We start from the raw sequence: 17,663 nt of genomic DNA, 5'->3' as shown, positions 1-17,663 counted from the left end.
ACAACCCTTGCTCTGAAGGCTGTGGGGGAGTATCCTCCTCAAAAAAATAATTTCTGTCTGGAAATCAACTACGCTGAAAAAAATGACTATATGAAAATTTTGATTGGATGTGTTTCGGAAATTTGTGGGCTTGGAAGGGGTGTTAGTTGCATTCCAATCACTTTCGACTCTTAAAAGGGCACAAGCCACTCCAATTTCCAATTGAATGAGCCCTTTTCGAAGTTTCTGCGATAACTCTTTCGATATGAAGTGCCCTGCTCTAAAGGAAAAAAAAATAATAAATAATACATTGTGCCAACATTGTTCTTCCATGCCCCCGGGCATAACTTGAAACCCTTGCCCTGAGGGCTGTGGGGGAGTGTCCTCCTCAAAAACAAATATTTCTATCTGGAAATTAACTACGCTGAACAAAATGGCTATCTCAAAATTTCGATTTAATCTGTTTGGGGAAAAGGTGGGCGTGAGAGGGGGTTAGTTGCCCTCAAATCACTTTCGACTATTAAAAAGGGCACTACAACTCTCGATAGGCAACGCTATAGCGTTGCCTCTGAAAACCTTATATGCCCCCAGGGCATAACTTACAACCCTTGCCCTGAGGGCTGCTGGGGATTGTCCTCCTCAAAAACATAATTTCTATCTGGAAATCAACTAAAATGAACGAAATGTCTATCTCAAAGTTTCGATCTGATGTGTTTGGGGAAAAGGTGGGCGTGGGAAGAGGGGGGGGTGGGGGGGCTAGTTGCCCTCCAATCACTTTCGACTATTAAAAAGGGCACTAGCACTTTGAATTTCCAATCGAAAGAGCCCTTTTTGAAGTTTATATGACAAAGCCTTCTATAGAAACCTTATATGCCCCTAGGGTATAACTTACAATCCTTGCTCTGAATGTTCTGGGGGAGTATCCTCAAAAATAAAATTTCTATCTTGAAATCAACTACGCTGAACAAAATGGCTATCTCAAAATTTTGATTGGATGTGTTTCGGGAAATGGTGGGCGTGGAAGGGGTGTTAGTTGCCTTCCAATCATTTCGACTATTAAAAGGGCACAAGCCACTCCAATTTCCAATTGAATGAGCCCTTTTCGAAGTTTCTACGATAACTTCTTCGATACAAAGTGCCCTGCTATAAAGGAAAATAATAATAAATAATAAATTGTGCCAATATTGTTCTTACATGCCCCCGGGTATAACTTAAAACCCTTGCCCAGTCACTTTCGACTACTAAAAAGGGCACTAGAACTCTCGATAGGCAACGCTATAGCGTTGCCTCTGAAAATCTTATATGCCCCCAGGGCATAACTTACAACCCTTACCCTGAGGGCTGCTTGGGAGTGTCCTCCTCAAAAACATAATTTCTATCTGGAAATCAACTACGCTGAACGAAATGTCTATCTCAAAGTTTTGATTTGATGTGTTTGGGGAAAAGGTGGGCGTGAGAGGGGTGTTAGTTGCCCTCCAATCACTTTCGACTATTAAAAAGGGCACAAACCACTCCAATTTCCAATTGACTGAGCCCTTTTCGAAGTTTCTACGACAACTTCTTCGATATGAAGTGCCCTACTCTAAAGGGGAAAAAAACAATACATTGTGCCAACATCGTTCTTATATTCCCCCGGGCATAACTTAAAACCCTTGCCCAGAGGGCTTTGGGGGAGTGTCCTCCTCAAAAGTATAATTTCTATTGGAAATCAACTAGGCTGAACAAAATGGCTATCTCAAAATTTTGATTCAATGTGTTTGGGGAAAAGGTGGTTGTGAGAGGGGGTTAGTTGCTCTCCAATCACTTTTGACTATTGAAAAGGCCACTAGAACTCTCGATTTCCAATCGAATCAGCCCCTTTTAAAGTTTCTACGACGATCCCTTCCATATAAAGTGCCTCTGTGAAAAAATAATAATAATAAAACATTGGAGCCGCATGGCCTTTACTACAGGCAACGCTATAGCGTTGCCTCTGAAAACATTATATGCCCCCAGGGCATAACCTACAACCCTAGCCTTGATGGCTGTTAGGAAGTATCCTCCTCAAAAACATAATTTATATTTTGAAATCAACTACGTTGAAAGAAATGGCTTTCTCAAAATTTTGATTGGATGTTTTTGGGGAAAAGGTGGGCGTGAGAGGGGTGTTATTTGCCATCCAATCACTTTCGACTAACAAAAAGGGCACTAGCCCTTTGAACTTCCAAACGAATGAGCCTTTTTTGAAGTTTCTACGACGACGCCTACTATAAAAAAAAACCCTTATATGCCCCCATGGCATAACTTACAACCCTTGCCCTAACGGCTGTGGGGGACTACCCTCCTCAAAAATATAATTTCTATCTTGAAATCAACTACGCTGAACAAAATGGCTATCTCAAAATGTTGACTGGATTTTTTTCGGGAAATGGTGGGCGTGGAAGGGGTGTTAGTTGCCTTCCATTCACTTTCAACTATTAAAAATGCACAAGCCACTCCAATTTCCATTTGAACGAGCCCTTTTCGAAGTTTCTACGATAACTTCTTCGATACGAAGTGCCCTGCTCTAAAGGAAAAAATAATAATAAATAATACATTGTGCCAACATTGTTCTTACATGCCCCCGGGCATAACTTAAACCCTTGCTCTGAGGGATGTGGGGGAGTGTTCCCATCAAAAACATAATTTTCTATCTGGAAATCAACTACGCTGAACAAAATGGCTATCTCAAAATTTTTATTTAATCTGTTTGGGGAAAAGGTGGGCGTGAGAGGGGGTTAGTAGCCCTCCAGTCACTTTCGACTATTAAAAAGGGCACTAGAACTTTCAATAGGCAACGCTATAGCGTTGCCTCTGAAAATCTTATATGCCCCCAAGGCATAACTTACAACCCTTGCCCTGAGGGCTGCTTGGGAGTGTCCTCCTCAAAAACATAATTTCTATCTGGAAATCAACTACGCTGAACGAAAGGTCTATCTCAAAGTATTGATTTGATGTGTTTGGGGAAAAGGTGGGCGTGAGAGGGGTGTTAGTTGCCTTCCAATTACTTTCGACTATTAAAAAGGGCACAAGCCACTCCAATTTCCAATTGACTGAGCCCTTTTCGAAGTTTCTACGACAACTTCTTCGATATGAAATGCCCTACTCTAAAGGAAAAAAATAATAAATAATATATTGTGCCAACATCGTTCTTATATTCCGGCATAACTTAAAACCCTTGCCCTGAGGGCTTTGGGGGATTGTCCTCCTCAAAAGTATAATTTCTATTGGAAATCAACTACGCTGAACAAAATGGCTATCTCAAAATTTTGATTCAATGTGTTTGGGGAAAAGGTGGTTGTGAGAGGGGGTTAGTTGCTCTCCAATCACTTTTGACTATTGAAAAGGGCACTAGAACTCTCGATTTCCAATCGAATGAGCCCCTTTTAAAGTTTCTACGACGATCCCTTCCATATAAAGTGCCTCTGTGAAAAAAATTAATAATAAAACAATGGAGCCGCATGGCCTTTACTACAGGCAACGCTATAGCGTTGCCTCTGAAAACCTTATACGCCCCCAGGGCTTAACTTATAACCCTTGCCCTGAGGGCTGTTAGGGAGTGTCCTCCTCAAAAACAAAATTTATATCTGGAAATCAACTACGCTGAACGAAATGGCTATCTCAAAGTTTTGATTTGATGTGTTTGGGGAAAAGATGGGCGTGAGAGGGGTGTTATTTGCCATCCAATCACTTTCGACTATTAAAAAGGGCACAAGCCACTCCAATTTCCAATTGACTGAGCCCTTTTCGAAGTTTCTACGACAACTTCTGCGATATGAAGTGCCCTACTCTAAAGGGAAAAAAAATAATACATTGTGCCAACATCGTTCTTATATTCCCCCGGGCATAACTTAAAACCCTTGCCCAGAGGGATTTGGGGGAGTGTCCTCCTTAAAAGTATAATTTCTATTGGAAATCAACTACGCTGAACAAAATGGCTATCTCAAAATTTTGATTCAATGTGTTTGGGGAAAAGGTGGTTGTGAGAGGGGGTTAGTTGCTCTCCAATCACTTTTGACTATTGAAAAGGACACTAGAACTCTCGATTTCCAATCGAATCAGCCCCTTTTAAAGTTTCTACGACGATCCCTTCCATATAAAGTGCCTCTGTGAAAAAATAATAATAATAAAACATTGGAGCCGCATGGCCTTTACTACAGGCAACACTATAGCGTTGCCTCTGAAAACCTTATATGCCCCCAGGGCATAACTTATAACCCTTGCCCTGAGGGCTGTTAGGGAGTGTCCTCCTCAAAAACATAATTTATATCTGGAAATCAACTACGCTGAACGAAATGGCTATCTCAAAGTTTTGATTTGATGTGTTTGGGGAAAAGGTGGGCGTGAGAGGGGTGTTATTTGCCATCCAATCACTTTCGACTAACAAAAAGGGCACTAGCCCTTTGAACTTCCAAACGAATGAGCCTTTTTTGAAGTTTCTACGACACCGCCTTCTATAGAAACCTTATATGCCCCCAGGGCATAACTTACAACCCTTGCTCTGAAGGCTGTGGGGGAGTGTCCTCCTCAAAAATATAATTTCTATCTTGAAATCAACTACGCTGAACAAAATGGCTATCTCAAAATTTTGACTGGATGTGTTTAGGGAAATGGTGGGCGTGGAAGGGGTGTTAGTTGCCTTCCATTCACTTTCAACTATTAAAAGTGCACAAGCCACTCCAATTTCCAATTGAACTAGCCCTTTTCAAAGTTTCTACGATAACTTCTTCGATACGAAGTGCCCTGCTCTAAAGGAAAAAAAATATTAATAATACATTGTGCCAACATTGTTCTTACATGACCCCGGGCATAACTTAAACCCTTGCTCTGAGGGATGTGGGGGAGTGTTCCCCTCAAAAACATAATTTCTATCTTGAAATCAACTACGCTGAACAAAATGGCTATCTCAAAATTTTGATTTAATCTGTTTGGGGAAAAGGTGGGCGTGAGAGGGGGTTAGTTGCCCTCCATTCACTTTCGACTATTAAAAAGGGCATTAGAACTCTCGATTTCCAATCGAATGAGCCCCCTTTGAAGTTTCTACGACGATCCCTTCCATATGAAGTGCCTCTGGAAAAAAACAACATTGGAGCCGTATGGCCTTTACTACAGGCAACGCTATAGTGTTGCCTCTGAAAACCTTATATGCCCCCAGGCCATAACTTACAACCCTTGCCCTGAGGGCTGTTGGGGAGTTTCCTCCTCATAAAAATAATTTCTATCAGGAAATCAACTATGCTGAACAAAATGTCTATCTCAAAATTTTGATTGGATATGTTTGGGGAAAAGGTAGGCGTGAGAGGGGGTTAGTTTCCCTCCAATCCCTTTCGAGTATTAAAATTGGCACTAGCCCTTTGAATTTCCGATCGAATGAGTCCTTTTTGAAGTTTATACGACATAGCTTTCTATAAAAAGCTTATATGCCCCTAGGGCATAACTTACAACCCTTGCCCTGAGGGTTGTGGGGGAGTGTCCTCGTCAAAAACATAATTTTTATCTGGAAGTGAACTACGTAGAACAAAATGGATATCTCAAAATTTTGATTGGATGTGTCTGGGGAAATGGTAGGCGTAGAAGGGGTGTTTGTTGCCTTCCAATCACTTTTGACCCTTAAAAACTGCACTAGAACTCTTGATTTCCAATCGAATAAGCCCCCTTTGAAGTTTTTACGACGATCCCTTCCATATGAAGTGCCTTTTTGAAGTTTCTACGACAAAGCTTTCTATAAAAAGAACCTTATATGCCCCCCAGGGCATAACTTACAACCCTTGCCCTGAGGGCTGTTGGGGAGTGTACTCCTCAAAAACATAATTTCTATCTGGAAATCAACTACGCTGAACAAAATGGCTATCTCAAAATTTTGATTGGGTGTGTTTGGGGAAATGATGGGCGCGGAATGTGTGTTAGTTGCCTTCCAATCACTTTTGACCCTTTAAAAGGGCACTAGAAATCTCGATTTCCAATTGAATGAGCTCCCTTTGAAGTTTCTACGACGACCCCTTCCATATGTAGTGCGTCTGGAAAAAAAAAATAATAATAAAATATTGGAGCCGTATGGCCTTTACTATAGGCAAAAGCTATAGCGTTGCCTCTGATACGAACTTTCTTGTGTTCTAATATCTGCACTAATGAATAATAAACAAATACATATTTAAGATCACCATAAAAAGCTGATTATTTGACTGAATGTTATCAATAGTTAGGCTCTTATACTTTCGTTATTGACAAGGATCGTTGTTTAGTTGCCATTCATTACTATGAAGAATTTGTTTTTTTGTTGTTTTTTTTTACTCCAACTAAATCAAATAAAGGAATTTTTGTGGAAAACTGGTTAGGGGTTACTCAGTCACAAATTAGAACTTATATTTTCTTATTAAGGATCAAAATCTATTGGCAGGCAGCCAACAATGGGGCAACATACATTTTTTTCATGCTTTTTCCATATTCTGCTCTTTTCTTTGGTTTCCTTATAATTATTTTATAGTCACAAGTTTCCAGGGGGGAATTACCCCATCCCCGCCCCCCCCCAAGCCGGCACCCATGATGTAAGATTAGTTTTATTGAAGTTCCGGCACCTCAGAACCTAGAGAATCAAATGTTTTTTATTTTTGATGCAAGTTCATATGTCAGTACGATTTAACGATGAGATTTACTGCGCCTTTGAAACACTTTTGAAAATACAAAATAACTTTTTAATCCATTCTGTATTTTCTGTTTGTCGTTGACCTTTAAACAATAGAAATAAAGCAATCTATTCCGAAGTTAATGAGTTTTATTGTATCTACTGCGCGTAAACCATTTTGTAAAAAAAAAAAAATATTTATAATGAAACATACTTTCCAGTAAAACTTCCGATTGACTGATGAAAGTTCAATTAGAAAGAGCCTTTGGTGTATTTTAAATGGATTGTTGACCAATTTTAATTTCGTTAGAGAAGAATTAATAGTCAATAATTGTATTGCTAAGCAACACTACAGCTTTAAGGAACTTTTTTCTCGTAATTATCAATAAAGAGCTTGGAGGTGATAACAAATATAAATTTAAACCTCTTTCAATACGTAGATTGTGAAACGGAGAAGAAAATTACGTCAAGAATTTGCTATTATTCTCATAGCTTTCAAGAAGACGAAAACCCGAGCTCCAAATGTTCTTCTCTAAAAAGAAGTGTTGCCATAAGCTAATATGGATCTAAAACGACTGTTTGATTTCGCTGATTTAGCCTGGACCTGAAACTCTTCAAACTATATTTAAAGTCTGCAAAATGTTGATTTACTTTCAAAGTCAAAGCAATAGCATACCCTTGGTAAAGATTGATATGTCTCCTAGTACAAAATGAACGAATAGCCAACTTTAAAATGGCAATAAATTAGATTTAGGGTGTTTAGGCAACAGGAAATTTTGCTGCAACATTTGGTGACTTCACCGAAAAAAAATTGCAGAAAAATGAATTTGATTTTGTACCTTCAATTAAATATAAAAAAATATGTTGTTTCTGCTTAAAGCCAACTTTAGTCTCTATTTCCTGACATAATTTCAATGTTGTTACCTTTGAACTCCACCATGTATACATTTGTTAATGCTGCGTGACTTTGCAGCAAACCCATAGCCTTTACCTATTTTTCGTTGTTATTTAAATTAATTAAAAAAAAGTTTTCCAAGAAAAGTAAAGATCCATTTTTTATTTAAGACTATATTAAAATTAAAATGACCAGAAATTAAATCAAAGAATAAATGAAATTCAAACGAACAGAAATTAAATAACCATATCGAAAATAAAGAAAATAAATATTGACAAAGACAAATAAATAAATCCAATCAATTCCTGGAAATCTCATTAATTCAAGATTTTATTTAACTGTTATTTTTTTCAATGCTAATAATGCAAAAAATGCCTATGAAATATTTTGCTTTTATTAAAACGCAAATGACTCAATAGCCTTCAGAACTTTTAGGCCTAGGAGAGGGGGACGGTAGCCAAAATCCTGTTTTATTAATTTTTTTCGTTATAGGTTTAACTAGAGTTATATAGGTTTGACGTTATAGGTATTCAATTTAATTTTTGTATTTATTTATTCCTCTATATTAATATTTGCTATCTCTGTGTTTAATATGATTATTGATTTTATTTTCTGTTCGTGTTGGGTTCCATTTATTCCTTGATAGCGACTTCAGCTTGTCTTAAGTTTAGGCCCCGTACTTCTCTTTAAAAAACTTCATTTTCGGAAATTTTCTTTTTTAATTCATTTCAGTTCTTTTCTTATTGCCAAACTTCTATTATTGGTCAATATAATGAATATTTCTCTAGTATGTCGGGTTATCGGCTTAAGACTTAGAATATCAGATTTTAATTTAGTTTTTAAGTAGCATAAGGTGATCTGAGCGTTGGTGTCAATGTATTTATTATAGAATCTTCGTACAATTTAAAATCAAGGTTTGGAACGGTTCTTGAGCTAAGATTTTGATTCAACAATAATTTATGGATAACACACTCAAAAGAATCCTCCTGGGAGAATGTTCAAAATATTATATAAAAATGAAAAATGAATAAGAGGACGAATAAATATTAGAGACATTACTCAGCTATATACATTTCTGACTATTTAAACTCTTTTATTTGTGACTTTGACATAAGTGTTTGCTTTGTGTGGTGTGCAAAAAGTTTCATTCTGATAACCTGGATGCACATAATGTGTCTTGATCGAGCTCAGCATCTCTCTCAACATTCCATGGAAGTTCTTACTTAATATACTAGCTGTTTTTAATATTTTTCACATACGACGTTTTGACAGCATGGATGCAAACAGTGTTTTTGGATTCATTTCAAATTCCACTGAATATTCCATAAAAGTTTCAACTAAATACCATTAACGTTCTTGAGATATTGCAGATACGCCCTATTGACAACCGTGATGCCAATAGTGTATTTTGATGAAGTTCAAAATACACCTCAACATTCTCTTGAAGTGTCAAATTAATGTCCTTAAGTGTTCCTGGGAATTTGCACACGCCACTATAGTAGCCTGGATATACATAGCATCTTTTGATTTAGTTCAACATCTCCCTCAACTTTACCTAAAAGTTCAACTAAAAACCATTAGTCGTTCATGAGACATTGCGAATACGTCCTTTTGACAACTGGGGTGCTTATCATGTCTTTTGATTAGGTTCAAAATACTCCTCAACACCCTCTAAAAGTGTCAACTGAATATTGTAACTTTGACATAAGTGTTTGCTTTGTGTGGTGTGCAAAAAGTTTCATTCTGATAACCTGGATGCACATAATGTGTCTTGATCGAGCTCAGCATCTCTGTCAACATTCCATGGAAGTTCTTACTTAATATCCTAGCTGTTTTGAATATTTTTCACATACGACGTTTTGACAGCATGGATGCAAACAGTGTTTTTGGATTCATTTCAAATTCCACTGAATATTCCATGAAAGGTTCAACTAAATACCATTAACGTTCTTGGGATATTGCAGATACGCCCTACTGACAACCGTGATGCCAATAGTGTACTTTGATGAAGTTCAAAATACTCCTCAACATTCTCTGGAAGTGTCAAATTAATGTCCTTAAGTGTTCCTGAGAATTTGCACACGCCACTATAGTAGCCTGGATATACATAGCATCTTTTGATTTCGTTCAATATCTCCTTCAACTTTACCTAAAAGTTCAACTAAAAACCGTTAGTTGTTCATGAGACATTGCAAATACGTCCTTTTGACAACTGGGGTGCTTATCATGTCTTTTGATTAGGTTCAAAATACTCCTCAACACCCTCTAAAAGTGTCAACTTAATATCCTTGAGCATTCCAGAGAAATTGCACACAACACTATAATGATCTGGATGTACATATCATTTTAATTTAATTCAATATCCCCCTCGACATTACCTGGAAAGTTTCTACTTAATACCATCGGCCGTCTATGATATATTGCGAGTACGCCCTTTTGACAAGATGCTTATCGTGTCTTTTTACTAAGTTGAAAATACTCCTCAACATTCTCTGAAAGTGTCAACTTAATATCCTTAAATATTCCTGAGAAATTGCACACACCATTTTACATCCTTGATATGCAGGGTATCTTTTTATTTATTCCATCCCCCTAAACATTCCCTGAAAGTTTCAATTAAATACCATTAGCCGTTTCTGAGATATTTCTTAATATCCTTAGTCGCTTCAGAGACACCCATGATAAAACACCCCGTCCCCTTTTCCTAACAATACATTCTGTGCGTAAACAATAAAATAATTGCTAAAATTTACAACCAATGCCGCAGGGCAATGGGGACATGGCATCCCTGGAGGCGTAGTTGTTAGACTTTTGACGCTTTCAAACAAAATGGCTTTTTTAAAGTTTTTATCAGTTTCGAGGGAAAGGGACGCCTAATAAGGACCAGAGAGGAGCTGATTGCCTTCTGGTCACTTATGAACATCCCTTCAACTCGCCCTGGAAGTTTTAACTTGATGCTCACAGCCTGTCCTGAGATATTGCTAATATCCCCTTTAGACAACCAGCATGCATATAGTGTGTTGTGATTTTGTAGAACACCTCTCTCGACATTTCCTGAAAGTTTCACCTTATTACCCTAAGCCTTTTTGGAGACCAAGAATCAAACATGCTCCCCTTTCCCAACAGTAAACCCTATATATGAACAATGGGCAACTTGCAAATCTTACAGCCCTTACCCAAGGGCTTTGAATCATTTCATCACTGGAAGCACAGTTATTTGATCTTTCGACCAATTTGAACAAATTGGCTATCGAGTCCTCTTCAAAGTTTTTACGACCACCCCTTCCATGTGATTTGACCCTGGAAAAAATAGTAAATAATACATTGAAGCCCTGTGGCTCCTTACAATGGGTAATGCTAGAGCGTTGGCTCTGATAAGAACAGCATGTGGTAGCTAAAGCTACGTTTCAGAGCCTCAAAACATAACGCTTATTAGTTGCATCTGATGTACTTGATGTTGAGAAAAGTTTGACTTCGTCTTTCACCGAACAATTGCCATATATACACATTACTAATAATTGCTAAGATTCGTCAATGCATTGCATCTTTATCTTTTAATCGTAGCGTGATCATTTACATAACGACAAATTTCTTCAGCCTAAAGTGCATCTGACACAAAATCAATTAGCATATTTACGTAACCCCTCATCCCTGAAGATAAACACCCTTTACGAGCCTTGCTTACAAATCAATCTATGTAACAGAGGAGAGGTCCCTGAAAAATGAAAGTTAACACATGGACAAAAAGGTAAATTTTGTAAAATTTCATGTTTTTTAATCTATCTGGTTGTAGGTATATACCTACCAAATTTCAAGAGAATCTGGACACTATTACAGAATTTATACGAAAATCAGCAGGGTCTGCAGATTTTCGTCCTCGTCTCTGTCCTCGTCTGTGGACACTCAGTTCTAATTGAATAATCGATTTTTCCAACAAAATGCCCCATAAGTTTCAAACCGATCGGTGAAGAAAATCCATGACAATCTTTCTGCTGAGAAAGTTAAGTAAGGGGTATAACATTGATTGGGAGTCATTCCATGTTTTCGATATCAGGTGTAACATAGCTACCTTTCTACTAAAATATTAGATACGTAGGTGGAGGGGATTTCGAGGGGTATCGGCCCTCTTTAATCTTCCAGTTGTAGAAGTTAAAATCTTGTATGACTCCAGTTCAAACTGGTCTATCAAATACAACATGTCTATCCTTCCGTCAAAATGATGGTGGGGAAAGGTAAAGGGAAGGTTGGAGGGGCCATCAGTCTCCTTTATGCATCCAATAATATATATTGAAAATTGTGGCTTGATTATATGTCACAGAAGGTGTGAATTGACTGCATTTTTGCAAACGGAAGCGGTGGAGAAAGGGGGATCCAAGGGTTCACTTAACATCTCAAATTGACAATTCTTGCATGACTCCTGTTCAAGAAAGATGCAACATACCTACCTTTGCACTAACAAAAATTAGCGATGGAGTGATGTTGGAGGGCCCCCAGCCCCTAATCATGAAAAATTCGTCCAACATGACACATTGATTGGCTGTCTCAGGATTTCCATACTCTGGAGTTTTTGCCCTATTTGGGCGAAAATTTATATTGTCAGCTAGGGCCATATCCAGGATTTTTGTTTGGGAGAGGGGGGATTTTTCTGAGGGCGGGTTACAAAAAGCCGTTACAAAAAACACATCAAAAATTTCTATATGCATTTTATTACGTTTTTAAGAGTCGGAAAAACATTTCAGGGGGGGGGGAGGGCAACCCTCCCTGGATACGGTCTTGTTTTCAGCACAAAATGGTAGAAGACGGGCTATTGCGCTGCGATCCGTTTTGTTACCTAAAAAGGTATATAGATATTTTCTTATAAACTAGTATTTTTTCTATTTTATTCGCCTATTTTTAGCTTCCTTCAAATTATTCCCCTAGAGAAATTTTCACCCTCTTCCGCCGGAATAAATTTGATTGTGTATACATGGATCTTCTCCATAGTAATTTTTATTAAACATTACAATTTGAAGAAATCAACAGCCTAAAAAATGATTTTTTTTTTAACCTTAGACCCTACTTTGCAACAACCCTCTTTTCTTTCCTTAATTTCTGACTGTCTACATTCATATAACCACAGGTGTGTCATGACTACGCCCGAGAACAGATTTCTTTGTTCTCCATTCGATCTTCCCATGGAGCTATTGATCTGGATTTTGAAAACACATTGATTTCCAACAACAGTAAATGAATCAGTTTATGATAAATCAACATCAATCGGTTAATTAGTGCCTTACATCCTGCTGCGATTACTCTGATTACCCGGTTACAGTTTTGGAATGGCTGTTGATTCGGAAGGAGAAGGTGTGGTCTTTTATCATCGTCTTATGTCTACTAATAAGCAAAACTAATTGAGGTCTGGGAGGGACAGTTGCCCCCCTTGCCCCAGAGAAAATTACTCCTCTGCTCTTTTAATCATTTTTAACATCAATTAATGCTAAAATCTGCGCTCCACAACTCGTGCATAAGCTTTAAACGCGCATGTCTTTGTGACCTTTATTATATCGATTGAAAGGGGGCTTAAAGCACCCACTATTCGAGGCATCTCTCTAATTTATGTAATCCTCTCCTGCAATACTATTTTCGAGTTATACGTTTTTCTTGGCTGTAGATTATTGTTAATAACCAGTCGCACCGACAAGCAGCTTTTTTGAGGATTCTAAGATACAGGAAAAGTAATTCCAGTATAAGAAAGTTCCGACTCTATTTGAAAGTGAGGAAACGCTGACAAATTTTTCAGGCACAAAAAATAGAAAGTTCTGGAATTCCCTGGAACGTAAATCAGATACAAAATCGAGCATACTGAGTTTGAGAATCTCAGTTTGACAGAGAGTGTCACATAATACCATTTGTATTTGTCACAGCCAAGATGTTAGCAAATATTGACAACGAATTCATTAATATCAGTTTAAATGTCCTGATTATTTTTTTTCTTTTCTTGTGAACAACCTTGAAAAATACAATTGGTTGATCTTAACCAAGTCGAAAGTTCTCACTTCATGGTCTGGGCTCGCGGTGGTTCAGCAAACAGCGTAATTAATTATCATTACCATCGAAACAATTTCATAACATTTTTATTTCAATTTTAAAATATTACTCGTCAACGAAAGAAAAAAAAATTAATGCAAGAAATATAGAAAACAAGGATTTATATTAGATATACTTCGTATTATAAATTAAGCCGCAGGATTGCTAAATTGATTATCGCTGTAAAATTAACTGCGAGAACATTCACGAAAAAATACACTGATCATTTTAGTTACATAGTACATATAACACAGCGAAAAAGAGTTGAGCTATTTTATTCCCCGGAAAAGAAATTATATGATTTTGATAGAACTTTTCATATTTAAATCAAAAATACAATAAGAATAATTTGTATTCGCCACAGGTATTGCGTAATGTTTTTTCAGTTTTTGGAAGTGGAGGAATCTAAGCCTTCGATTTGTTTCAAGTGAAGGAATAGCTTAAGAAACAAGTATTTAACAGATTGCGTCGCAATCACTCGTAGGGTGTTTTTCAGGGAAACTTATTGTATCTGTTTCGTATGTCGAAAAAAACGAAAAAAAATAGTTGAATGCTTGAATAGTATATTACTGAACACACTGAGTTGGCTATGGTCTCACCATTACCATGCATATAGCACCATCTATTAAAGACATTGTAGGACAGCGATTGTGAAACCTCTTACCCACGGCGTCAATAAAGTTAATAAAGTTTTTCTTGAAAGTACGAAGCATAAAGTTTATCCCACTCACACAAGGATTTTACCTTATTGACTTAACAGCAATTTTTCATAGAAAGTAACTAAAATTAGTCAGACATGGAGCTGAGAACACCATCCTTTTAAGACTTTTTTCCGTTTAACAATAAATGAAAATATTCTTTGTGTAACCCTTATTCTTTTACCAACCCAAATATTTCAACAAGCATACACTATTATATTTTTAGACACTAATTTGTATGTTGTATATTTGAAATTTTCCACACGTCTTTTGCTATTAGTTGAACTTTGCAGACTTTCTTGAAAAAGTTAAATAAAGTTCAATTTGTTCCGACAGCAATAAATTCAAAAAAGCATTGCGAAGAAAACGGTTTATTAATTTTGTCGACAGCTTTGTTAACTTTATTAGTGCCGAGGAAGCGCCGCATTATACTCATCTCATAGGATTCACACATTTTGGGTGACATGCGTCGCAAATATGTCGAGCAAAAAAACATCTTAGTTCTAAGGTATGAAGAAATTAAATTAAAAAAATATGTTTTCGATTATTTCATTGAAAAGATTTCATTGAAAAAAAACTTCTTGGCATTTTCATTGAAAAGACTGCTACTCCCCGTAGAATTTGCAAAAATGTATTTTGCACCCTCTACATTGTCGTGAATTGGCACATCTGACGGCATGCAGCCCTGGATGAGGAGTTGAAAAAACCATCAACTATGAATAGAAATATCTTTATTTCAATTTGAACAGTAGAGCATAATTACCATGGATTTTAGGTAGTTCTGGTACCCTGGGTTTCTAACTCTTTATTCTAATTATAAACTTGTGATCGGCTGAATTTCCAATGTATAATCAGTTTCTTTGGTTCTGAACTAAGATGCATTCCAGTATGGTCATTTCACTTTCTAGGAAATTTTTCTAAATCTAAAACTAGGACAATCACAGCCACAATATTGCCCAAAAACGAATGATTCTTATTGCTGTTACAATTGAGATATTTCACCAATTAGGAGTGGGTTTGCACACGAACGTGACAGATGACCCCTCCAGATGAGTTTCATCCCAGAGTGGGAGGACGTCTACACAGCGGCCCACTTAAGGAAAGATTGGAAGCTGCTGACTGACGCCCTGTGAGCGTCTGGAAGAACTAAGGTCTAAGGTAATGTTAGGGGAAGGCAAGATCCTTGCTACCCATCATTGAGGTTTTTTTTTAGAATACCATAAAACCGAGGAAGCAGTTATTTTGACAAGACTAACGAAAATGATGCCCAAGCCTGTCTATAGCCAACAATTACTAATACTAACAACTCACTGCAGCACCAGCCCATCTGAGACCAACACAGCTGCGCACGGTCCTCCTCCGCCCAATCTAATTTTTTCGTTTTTACCCCTTCTCATGAAATTGTAATGTTAAAATCAAGAAAAGGCATATCAATCATAGATTTCAGCTTTTTTTGAACCCGCTTCTACGATTGTGGCTTAGACGCAAAAAAAGTGTGTACTACAGAATGAAGACAAAGTGGCAAAAGCCTTTGAATTTATAACGAGTCCTTGAAACTTTCTGATTACGCTCTAATGGGTATGTTTTGAAAAATCCTGATTTTTTTTGCCTTTCTTTAATGGTTCATTTTATTCAAAATATTCAATACATTAAGCATGTAGCATGTAAAGCAAAGAAATTTAAGGAATATAGGAAATAATGCAGGGATATAGACATTAGGAAGATAAAATAAAAAAGAAATGAAAGATTATGAAGATTAAAGTAATAGAAATGAAATGAATATAGGAAATAATGTAGATAGAGATTAGGAAGATTAAATGAATAATAAATAGAGATTAGGAAGAATACATATTTAACTATTAATGCTAGAATTCACTAAAAAAATGTTATCAATTAATTGTTACCGATTTTTAACAATTACCAAATTAATTGTTACCATTTAATTAAATTGCTACCAAGTGATTATACAAATCAATATAGTTATTCCAAACTTGTCGCTAGACACAGTAACAGGTCAGCTGTCAAAAAGCAATTATTTTAGCAAATAATCGTTTGAGTAAATGATCTGAGATTCTTTTCTTGAAAAATCTGAATATCTTTGAAGCATTTTAAGGCTCTTTTCCTCTCAGTAATTTTTAACAGTGAAACTTTTAATACCTTTTAATGTACTTTTTTTTCGCTGAGAACGGCTATCGCCACAGAATCAGTGATGATGCAGCAGCATGAACTTTAAATTATTAGCTAAAGGCATGTTCTATTAAGAAAACCTTATTCTTCCTCTCCTTACAGGTCAGGGAGCATTTGTAGGGTTTTGAGATTGGTACCATTGGATTCGTTTTTTTTGGTTGAAATATATCTTATCTACTTCATCCCCCCTCTTTCTACGTTTTATTAGGGAAAGAACTTTGGCGCAGTAGCAAGATCTTATCATTTCTTACCTTGGTGGAACAGGAAAGGAATCATTCCTTTGTAAAACAAGAAAAGGCTATTCTTCTTAGCTAAAGTTAACATCAGTCTGGAATAAAAAATGAAATTGAGGAAATGAATTGGAATGAGGCTTTCTTAATAAAAACAGGCCTTAAGCCGTACGTATTCCAACTAGTAATGATATTTTTACTAGTTGATTGTTCTTTTCGGCCAACCATCTAGGGCTAAACGGAAAGCAGGTCTTCCCCGTCTGGGGTGGGAGGACGTCATAAAGAAAGATTTAAAGGAAATGGGAACGTCGTCGGCGGGTGTAAAAAGGGAGGCTTTGAATAGAGAGGGGTTGAGGAGGAGCGTTCGTAGCTGTGTTGGCCTTAGGCGGCTTGGTGTTGCGATGTGTTGTTAGTAGTAGTAGTAGTAGTAATGATATTTTGCCTCAAAGACCTGATACTGGTATCGTGCCAAATCACCGTACGAATTTTGTATCTGATGCCCAAATTCGCCAAATTACAAATCCCTTCTTGTGAGAAATCAACCTTGAACTTTAAAAGGAAGATGATCAAATCATAATTTACATAGCGTGGACTTAGAAAAATTTCAATGGGAGAATCAAAAGATGCTTCTCTTAAAATGTACTGCAAAACTTATAATTTGGCTAATTTGAACATGAAGATGTCACATGTTGATAATGTACTTCGTTTTTTTCTCATGCTATGTATTCTTATTTTGTCATGCCCGGGCCATATTAAAGTCACATTTGTCAACCAAACCGAAATTACACACGATTGCAGTGCCTACTATGAACACCAGTCATAATTTCTTGAGCTGAACATAGTTCAAATTTTGGACTGACTCTCAGAGTAGAGTTAAGGCATAATATTTGAAACTATAAAATGTGGAAGCTTGGAACTGTTTTCTATCTCTAACAGGAATCTTACAAAGGGTAGAAAGACGAAATATT

The sequence above is a fragment of the Artemia sp. Qi Xiang Cuo genome, chromosome 16 (assembly GCF_049724085.1).
Source record: "Artemia sp. Qi Xiang Cuo chromosome 16, ASM4972408v1, whole genome shotgun sequence".
NCBI lineage: Eukaryota > Metazoa > Arthropoda > Branchiopoda > Anostraca > Artemiidae > Artemia > Artemia sp. Qi Xiang Cuo.
The sequence above is the reverse complement of the archived record's forward strand: the minus strand, read 5'-3'. Positions refer to the sequence as shown.